The sequence below is a fragment of the Mixophyes fleayi genome, chromosome 4 (assembly GCF_038048845.1).
Source record: "Mixophyes fleayi isolate aMixFle1 chromosome 4, aMixFle1.hap1, whole genome shotgun sequence".
NCBI classification, from domain to species: domain Eukaryota; kingdom Metazoa; phylum Chordata; class Amphibia; order Anura; family Limnodynastidae; genus Mixophyes; species Mixophyes fleayi.
In genome coordinates, this window is record NC_134405.1 from 14461777 (window position 1) to 14471832 (window position 10056).

A 10056-nucleotide genomic window follows, 5' to 3' on the forward strand; every position below is an offset into this window, starting at 1 on the left:
AGACCCCATTCCATCGTAGGTACAGCATAGGGTCTACTGCCCATGTTACGTCCACATTCCCAGTCTCCCTCTTACACACAATATACAGGGACAGCTACCCCGCAATATACCAAGACCAGGGGGTATATTTATGAAACGGCGTTATGTCGTGTTTTCTAAAACGTCATTGTTATTAACGACAAAGCCAACCAGATATTGTATGTAATAAAATTTCTATTAAATAAATATACCCCCAGGATTCCCTTCCACAGTCATACAAACTGACACCATTTGTTTGCATTATACATTTATAACACTCTATGTAGGCCGTTATATATAAATAATGAAGGCAAATTGAGATGCACTGATACTATTTAAGAAATTGTTATTGCTTTATTGCTATGCTTTAAAAAGATTTTCGTTTTTTGTGTGTGAGTAACTTTATTATAACCAGCTTGATAAAATCCAGGAATACTAAATTGTGTTAGTAAAATGCAGATATAGAGCTGATTAGCTGATCCTTGCTGTGTGTCATAGAAATTCCAAATTCCAAATCATTACCAGTTTCAATAATGTTTATATATGCTTGTAAAATGTACAATAATGTCTATTCCTGTATCCAGGTGGATCTTACATTGTGTTTTTCATGACAGAAATGGCTTTCTATTGGTTACATTGTAATATAAATATTCTTTTAAGTTTATTTAGATAACTGCAAATCCGTAAGAATTACCTATATAAGTATATCCTAAAATGTATTCCCCAGTTCTACCATACCTAAAAATGCTATATATATAAATATATATATGTGTGTGTATATGTGCCGTTTTCCTATGATTTAGGTAAATGTATTGGTCAGTACTGGCACTGTGTGTGAAATCTTATTTTGTTTTGATATTTCAAATGGTGCAACCTCAGAAGGTCAAGTCGCAGCTGAAATATCAACTCTGGTGTAAGTATAAAAACTTGTTTAAACTCTTTTCCTGATTCTTTCTTTTTCTTGTGAGAGATAACTCAGGAGCTCTCAATCCTGCAGGTGCACCTCAGTGACCAAGGGATCCCCGGGGTGGACCGGATGCTGTGTGTGTATATATATATATATATATATATATATATATATATATATATATATATATATATATTGTAACAAAAGGAGGCATTTAGCTGGCAATATGCAGAGAAAGCAGGGAAGTAGAGTAAAACATTTGTGCAGTAATGCACCTAGATTGAATGTAAAGACCTATGTATGAAAAGCAATAGTTTAAGTTTGGTTTAACTTACATGACTTGAAATCCTTCCTCTCAGCAAACAGACAGGGTGTGTCTGTTTGAATTACAGAGCCAGTGATGGGCATTTCCTTTTAAAGAGAAGGTGGGTGTGTCACCTGTCCATCAAGCTAAGGCTGGGGGAGGAGTATAAGGTATAAAAGCTTGTTTATATCATTTGTGCACGGAGATCAACGCTGGGGAAGCTGGCTGGTCTTGAGAGAGCTGAGCTATGTCTAGCTAGCGTTTAGGGTCTCCAAGAAATGCTGTGAAATCTGTACGGTGTCAAGACATTTACCATCCTGACAATAAAACTATGTAAAAAGGAAGAAGTTGTTCGCGTGTGCTTCTGCAGTAGCGGGCTTTTGCCACCAGTGGTGTTAGAAGTGGGATGCTCCGGGAAGCAAGTTTCCGCTACCCAACCCGCGCAGACGTCAACATGGAGGAAGTACTGAGAACCCACGTGGATGTGGCCGCTGCGCAGCAAGAACAGCAAGCTCAGATGCTACGAGTTGCCGAGGCACAGGTGGAAAACACAAGGCTCTTAAGAGAAGAGTTAAGCCAGGTGAGGCATGACAGAAATGAACCACTTGGTCCTGTTCTCCATAAAATGTCGCCAGATGATGACATAGAAGCTTATCTGGTGTCCTTTGAGAGACTTGCAAAAAGGACAAAATGGCCTCCTAAAGACTGGGCTGAGAGGCTGGCGCCATATCTGACTGGTGAAGCTCAGCGAGCTTATATGGATCTAGATGAGGAACGGGCCTCTATCTGTGCCTAAAGTCTGAGATATTGGCTCGCATTGGAGTTTCCGGGCCAGGCCGAGCCCAGCGCTATCACCAATGGCGCTATGATAAAGAAAAACCGGTTAGAGCGCAAGTTGCTGAGCTTTCTAAAATTTTAAAGAAATGGCTGCAGCCTGAGGAGAATTCGCCTTCTCGGATTATTTAAGTTCTGGCGATAGATCACTGCATCCGGGGGCTGAACCGCGATTTGCAAAGGTGGGTGCTGCAATCAGACCCACAAACTTACGGAGAGCTCGCCACCGTGGTAGAAAGGTTTTGTGCGCTACAGCAAATGACTAAACCTGCATTTGTGCCAAAGCCACTGCCGCGCCAAAAGCCAGGTTTGACAATCCTTGCTACAGGGCCCAATAGCAAAACTGCTACGGACAGAGGGCCAGGTGCAAAGCTGTCTACTCTGAAGTGTTTTGAATGTGGTGAGCCAGGCCACTTTAAGGCAGAGTGTCCTAAACTACCGGAACCCATGGACTGTTCCGTGGCACATATTGGGCCTGCATTTCAAGCTGTTTTACCATGAGTCCCACATCAGGAAGTCCTTGTATGTTCCGGGTGACTGTGCTAATCAACCAAAACCTGGTTCTGGCCTTGGTTGACTCGGGAGTGAACTCTCATTGGTTTCCAGCTCTGCCTTAGCCGAAACCATAACTTCTCAGTTGCCCAATGTGAAGGTTCTTTGCGTACATGGCACGACAGAGGAGTATGAAAGAACAATACTACCAGTCACAATCAAAGACAAAACTGTTATGGTGGTAACTGCCATAGCACCTAAACTCCCATATCCACTCATTTTGGGACGAGACTTCCCACTGTTTAATGATGTCCTTGGTGAGCGGATCCGGCCGGACATGCCGGCAACTGATGCAACGGTCGGAAGCCCGGTCTTAAAGGAACCGCCTAAGAATCCACAACATCTGGACATCGATCTTTGGGAACCGCCAAACCGGAATGCCATCCTGGGAGTCACAGCAGGAGTTCCACAAAAGCATCCACCTGTGGGGAAACATGGATAGTCCAAACTAGCATTGGTCGGCGATGTCGCAGATGAGCCCACACCGCCTGTCAGTGAGGATACGGACTGGTCCGCAATACCAATTTTGTTTCCTCTGCAGGACTTTGTTCGAGACCAACTTAATGATGCCACTTTGGAACATGCCTTTAAAAGTGTGACTGAGGTAAATGGGGTAGCGAAAGCCGCCCAGCCTGCAGAAGGTATACCATATTTTATTGTTAAAAATAATTTCTTGTATAGAGTTGCTGCTGTGCAGGGGGAAAAAGTAGAACAATTAATGGTTCCTCAGGTCCATGTACCCCTAGTGTTAAAAGCAGCACACACACATGTCTGTGGGGGACACCTAGGGGAGGATAAAATACGGGAACGAGTTCTGCTTAGGTTTTACTGGCCCGGGGTACACATGGCAGTGAAAAAGTATTGCCGGTCCTGTCCCATTTATCAGAGAACCTGTCCCAAACCCATGTACAGGGCACCTCTCATTCCAATACCAATAATAAAAGTTCCCTTTGAACGGATAGCTATGGACCTTGTGGGGCCACTGGAAAAATCAGCACGTGGGCACCAGTATATACTAGTGGTGCTTGACTATGCAACCAGGTATCCAGAGGCAATTCCCCTACGAAACATAAAGTCCAGCACCATAGCTAAAGAACTGGTATTGATGTTTACATGCTTGGGAATACCCAAAGAAATTCTCACAGATCAGGGTACTCCATTCATGTCTAAACTGATGAAGGACATGTGCCAGTTGCTAGGGGTTACGGCGCTTCACACCTCTGTATACCATCCACAAACAGATGGCTTGGTGGAACGCTTTAACCGCACATTAAAGCACATGCTCAGGAAAGCAGTGGCTCAAGAGAAAAAAGATTGGGACACTCTTATTCTCTATTTGATGTTTGCCATCCGTGAGGTACCTCAAGCTTCAACAGGGTTTAGTCCCTTTGAGTTATTGTTTGGGAGACAGCCCAGGGGTATCTTAGATGTGTTAAATGAAGGCTGGTATCAGCAAGGTCCCAGGGAGCCAAATCTGGTACAATTTGTGTCCCAAATGTATGAGAGGCTAGGAAACATAGGGCCCATTGTGAAGCAACATGTAAAAGAGGCTCAGGAACGACAGAAGAAATGTTATGACAAAAGTGCTGTGGTTCGATCTTTCAAGCCTGGGGACAAGGTCCTAGTCTTGGTTCCTACCCAGGAAAGCAAACTTTTCGCCCATTGGCAGGGTCCATATGAAGTTCTAGAGGCTGTCGGTCTTGTCAATTACAGAGTCCGCCAGTTAGGTAGGAAAAGGGAGGAGCAAATATATCATGTGAACCTCCTTAAACCCTGGCATGATGAGGAAACCTCTCCTCAGGTAGTGAGTACTGCCATTGAAAAGTCTGAAGTACCCATAGAGCCAGCCTTGTCCATTCAGCAGAGACAACAGACTGAAGAAATGATTCGCCGGAACAGGGATGTCTTCTCTTCCATTCCTGGGCGCACTACCTTAATCGAAAACGACATTGTCACTGCGCCAGGAGTCATTGTCAAGCAGAAGCCATATCGTATTCCAGAAGCCAGACGGGTGGACGTGAGAAAGGAGGTCGAGAAGATGCTCCAGTTAGATGTAATTGAAGAGTCCACTAGTGAATGGAATAGTCCCATTGTGCTTGTCCCGAAACCCAATGGGACAATTAGGTTCTGCAATGACTTTAGGCGCCTAAACAGTATGTCACAGTTTGATGCCTATCCGATGCCACGTGTGGATGAACTAGTGGAAAATCTTGCTGGTAGCAATTATTTAACAACCCTTGATCTAACAAAGGGTTATTGGCAAGTTCCCCTGACTTCCACGGCCAAGCCAAAGACTGCATTTTCCACCCCTGATGGTCTCTATCAATATAAAGTCCTACCCTTTGGGTTGCATGGGGCACCTGCCACCTTCCAAAGGGCTATGAATAAATTGCTACAACCTCACACAGCTTATGCAGCTGCTTACTTGGACGATATAGTGATTTATACCCCAGACTGGGTATCACATTTAGCCAAAGTTGAGACGGTCTTAGCTTCATTACGGTCCGCAGGGTTAACAGCTAACCCAGAGAAATGTGCCATAGCCATGAGAGAAGCCAAATATTTGGGGTACATTGTTGGTCGAGGGCAGGTAAAACCCCAGCTAGACAAAGTGGAGGCAGTCAAAAATTGGACAAGACCAGAGAGAAAGTCACAGTTAGGAACCTTTTTAGGCTTAGTAGGTTACTACAGGCGGTTTGTAAGCCACTTCGCCACTAGAGCTGCTCCACTTACGGACATGTTAAAAAAAAGTTGTCCAGATAGATTAACCTGGTCTGACTCTGCAGAAACCGCCTGGTCTGATCTTCGGTTAGCTCTTTGTTCCTCTCCAGTTCTACAAGCACCAGATTTTACCCGGAGGTTCTTCCTCCAAACTGATGCTTCTGGTGTTGGCTTAGGTGCAGTCATGTCACAGGAGAAGAATGGAGTAGAAAATCCTGTCCTGTACCTAAGTCGTAAGTTGCTTCCAAGGGAACAAAAATATGCCACTGTGGAGAAAGAATGTCTCGCCATAAAATGGGCTACAGAAGCTATTATCTCCTAGGCAGAGAGTTCACCCTAATAACAGACCATGCACCATTAAGATGGATGCAGAACAACCGGGAGGTAAATGCCAAGGTAACCCGCTGATTCTTTGCACTACAACCTTTCAAGTTCTCAGTAGAACATAGACCTGGGATTCTACACAAAAATGCAGATGCGTTGTCACGAAAATATGCGCTCATCGCGAAGTCTGCGTCTCCCTACTTGGAAACGCTAGGGGGAGGGAAATGTAACAAAAGGAGGCATTTAGCTAGCAATATGCAGATAAAGCAACGAAGTAGAGTAAAACATTTGCACAGTTATGTACCTAGGTGGAGATTAAACCAGGTAAAAACATATGTGTAGTTTAAAATTGGTTTACTTACATGATTTAAAAGCTGCTTCCTCTCAGCAAACAGATAGGGTGGGTCTGATAGTCTAAACAGAGCCACGGAAGGGCGTTTCCTTTTAAAGAGAAGGTGATTTTGTCACCTGTCCATCAAGCTAGGCCTGTGGGAGGAGTGTCAGGTATAAAACCCTGCTTGTTTCATTGTTCAGGGAGATCAACGCTGGTCTAGCTGGCTGATCTGGACAGAGAGCTGGACTATGTAAAGTAAGCTTTGAGGGTCTCCACAATTGCTGTGCAAGTATACGGTGTCAAAACATTATTACCATCCGGACAATAAAGAACCATAAAAAGGAAGAAGTTGTACGCATGTGCTTCTGCAGTAGCGGGCTCTTGCCACAATAAATATATATTGTACCAAAAATATATATCGTACCCTTTAAGGATGGGCCGCTACTTGTGGGCCAGTGCTGTGTGCTTGCCCCCCAGGCTAAAGTCTGTCAGCCCTCCCCTGCTTGCCACCAAAATGCAGTGTCCCAGCATTTTACATAGTATGCAAGGTATCTTAAGATCGCTGTGACTGCATACTACTTAAAAAACAGAGATGCTGGAGGAAGATACACGGAAAACGCATAATTTAAGCTTATCATGCAGTAGTGAGGCGCTAGTCATCAAGTTGATGGTAATGACTAGCATTTTAATATCGTTATTTTACATTTTGGAAAATAAAAAAGCAGGGTGCTCCCCCCCCCCCCCCAACTGCTACCAGCTCTAGCGCTCATAGCTGGCAGCGGCAATTTGGGGGAAGGCGGTTTTCCACTGCAAGAACTGCTAACAGTACTATAGGCTATAACACTATGGTATGGGCCCCCTGCCATAATGTGAACATGCTCTAGCCCATTCAGTTCATGAATTACCCAGGGGAATCGGGCCTACACAAAAATGGGAGCCCTGTTCCCTATTAAAAACCAGCCCGGTGGTGTCAGAATTAGGGCTCTTCCCACACCCCTGGTTGTGGGTGTAGTGTAATGGAATGGTTCAAAATTAGTGTTTTTTGCTGATGAATTACAAGTCCTAGCCAGCCCTGTCATGCCTACAATGTAAAATGTTTATACTGGTGCTTGTTGATATACAAGTGTCAGCATCCCAATAACTGCCAGAGCATGCTGTCACTTGTAGAACTACAAGCACCAGCATTCCCTGGCATGCAGTGCTCACTGGGACCAGTATTGCACCTGGAAAAACACACTGGAAAATAGACACCATTGAAAATGACCTTTATTAGAAATAAAACCCCACAACCCCTCTTCTCAGCTTTATTTCGCACTTAGATCTCGGGTCCTCGCGATCCAAAAGGTTAAAATAAAATAACCCACATGAACATCAAAAGGACGGCTCCTCAGAAGAGCCGCCTCGTAAATGACCGGCTTAGAGCCAATCATTCTAACCAAACAGAGGGACTTCGCTAGGATTGGTCAGTGTGGGAAGAGCCGAGCTGATTGGTTAGATGCTATGTACATCAGTCATACAGTTTATGAATGAAGTACATTGTACATATATCCCAGCACTATGTTGTTTTTCTATCACTAATATATTCAGGAGACTTTGGGATCTGCAGCTTTTGTTGTATTTTTAGGATAACCCCACCCTGACGTCCTGACTAATATTAAAGTAGAAATTACAGAGGGAGAGGAAGAGACGTATGTGAGGGGTGATCTGCAGTGTAAGGAGGAGGAAATCCCTACAGATATCAGCACAGGTGAGTAATAAACACTTATTACAGAAAAGAGTCACATATTCTGTTTACGTAAACAATCATCATCATCAACATTTATTTATATAGCGCCAGCAAATTCCGTAGCGCTTTACAATTGGGAACAAACATTAATAAGACAATACTGGGTAATATATACAGACAGAAAGGTAAGAGAACCCTGCTCGCAAGCTTACAATCTATAGGACAATGGGAGTGTGAAACACAAGGGCGTGTACTACATCATATTGCACACTGGACCAGCTAGAATGCAAAGATAAAAGTATTGAGTGGGCTGTGTGTGTGGCAATGTTGGTCGGAGGGTTGATGTCTTGTGTTAGCTGTGTAGAGGGTGATAATAGGGTAACCTAGGGAGATTAAGATGGTGGGTAAGGAATATTATAAGCTTGTCTGAAGAGGTGGGTTTTCAGGGAACGCTTGAAGGTTTGAAGACTAGAGGAAAGTCTTAATGTGCGAGAGAGGGAATTCCACAAAGTGGGTGCAGCCTGAAAAAAGTCCTGTAACCGAGAAAGGGAGGATGTAATGAGAGTGGAAGAGAGACGCAGATCTTGTGCAGAACGGATGTGTCGAGTAGGGAGATATTTTGAGACAAGTGAGGAATTGTATGTCGGTGCAATTATGTTGATGGACTTGTATGTTAGTAGAAGAATTTTTTATTGGATACGTTGAAATACAGGCAACCAATGTAGAGACTGATAGAATGGCTCAGCAGAGGAAGAACGGTTTGCAAGTAAAATCAATCTAGCTGCTGCATGCAAAATAGGTTATAGGGGTTCAAGTCTGACTTTGGGAAGACCAGTAAGGAGGGAATTGCAATAGTCGATGCTGGAGGAGATAAGTGCATGAATTAAGGTTTTTGCGGTGTCTTGTGTAAGATATGTGCGTATTCTGGAAATGCTCTTTAGATGTATGTAACATGATTTAGATATAGAGTCGCTGTGGGGAACAAAGGATAGTTGTGATCCAGGATTACACCGAGGCAGCAAGCTTGCGGGTGGGATTTATGGTCAAGTTATCAACAAAAATAGAAATGTCAGGCAGGAAGCTTCTGTTTTTGGGTGGGAATATTATTAATTCAGTTTTTGAAAGATTGAGTTTGAGTTGGCGAGAAGACATCCAAGATGAAATGGCAGAAAGACAGTCAGTAACACGAGACACCACAGATGGTGAAAGATCAGGAGAGGATAGATAGGTTTGTGTATCATCCGCATAGAGATGATAATGAAATCCAAAGGAGCTTATTTGTTTTCCAAGAGAAGTGGTGTAGATAGAGAATAGCAGAGGACCTAGGACTGAGCCTTTTGGTACTCCAACTGATAAAGGAAGTGGAGCAGAGGTGGATACAGAGAAATTAACACTGAAAGAGCGAGTAGATAGGTAGGATGAGAACCAGCATAAGACAGTGCCTTCAAGACCTAGGAATTGTAGTGTTTGTATGTGGAGAGAGTGGTCAACAGTGTCAAATGCAGCAAAGAGATCCTGGAGAATTAGAAGAGAGTAATGGTTTTTACTTTTTGCTGTGATCAAATCATTGACAACCGTGGTCAGCGCAGTCTCTGTGGAGTGTTGAGAGCGAAAGCCTGACCGAAGAGGATCCAATAGGTTGTTTGCTGTAATAAAGTGTGTGAGGCGTGTGTAGGCAATTCTCTTGAGAAGCTTGGAGGGGCATGGGAGCTGGGAGATGGGTCGGTAATTTACAAGAGAGTTAGGGTCAGAATTTTTTTTTTTTTTTCAAATGGGAGTAATCACTGCATGCTTGAATAGTGATGGAAAAATACCAGTAGAAAGAGATGGATTACAGATTTTAGTTAGAAGTGGAATGAGCACAGGAGACAGTGTCGAAGTCGTATAATTGGATGAACGAAAGTATATTGGTTAATATTGTTTTATTGGTCGATTGCACTCAGTATGCCACGCTACACGTGGCATACGGCGATCGCAAGGTAAAATACGCACGAACACACTCGCATTACAACATTTAGTTATTAATATAATTCATATTCATATTGGTTCCGTTACACAGTGTTTTATGAGCAGATAGTATTGGGTTTATTATTAGTTTATATATTATGATTATATGTACACTTTAGTGTTATTTAAGGTTCAGGTTGAAGGAATCATGTCATGTGTGGTATCATATTAATCCCCTTTACATTTGCGACTGTCCGGTTCACTCTGCGAATGGATCGCAGAGTGCATACGCAAGTTATTAACGTTAGGGAATTATGGACTTTTAAGACTAGGAATCTTGGCGGGAAGATCAGAGCATACCCCCTGGAGAGATGACCCCCACCTTTGGA

At 43.5% G+C, this 10056-nt stretch overlaps 1 protein-coding gene across 1 annotated transcript in view; it reads left to right on the top strand.

Annotated features, from left to right (window-relative positions):
* The window catches only part of LOC142151049 (uncharacterized), a 97026-nt gene that overhangs the window by 2860 nt on the left and 84110 nt on the right, over positions 1-10056 (top strand). The window contains exon 2 of the mRNA XM_075206330.1: positions 898-931. The gene's annotated coding sequence lies outside the window, so the exon portion shown is untranslated. The remainder of the gene's footprint in view (positions 1-897; positions 932-10056) is intronic.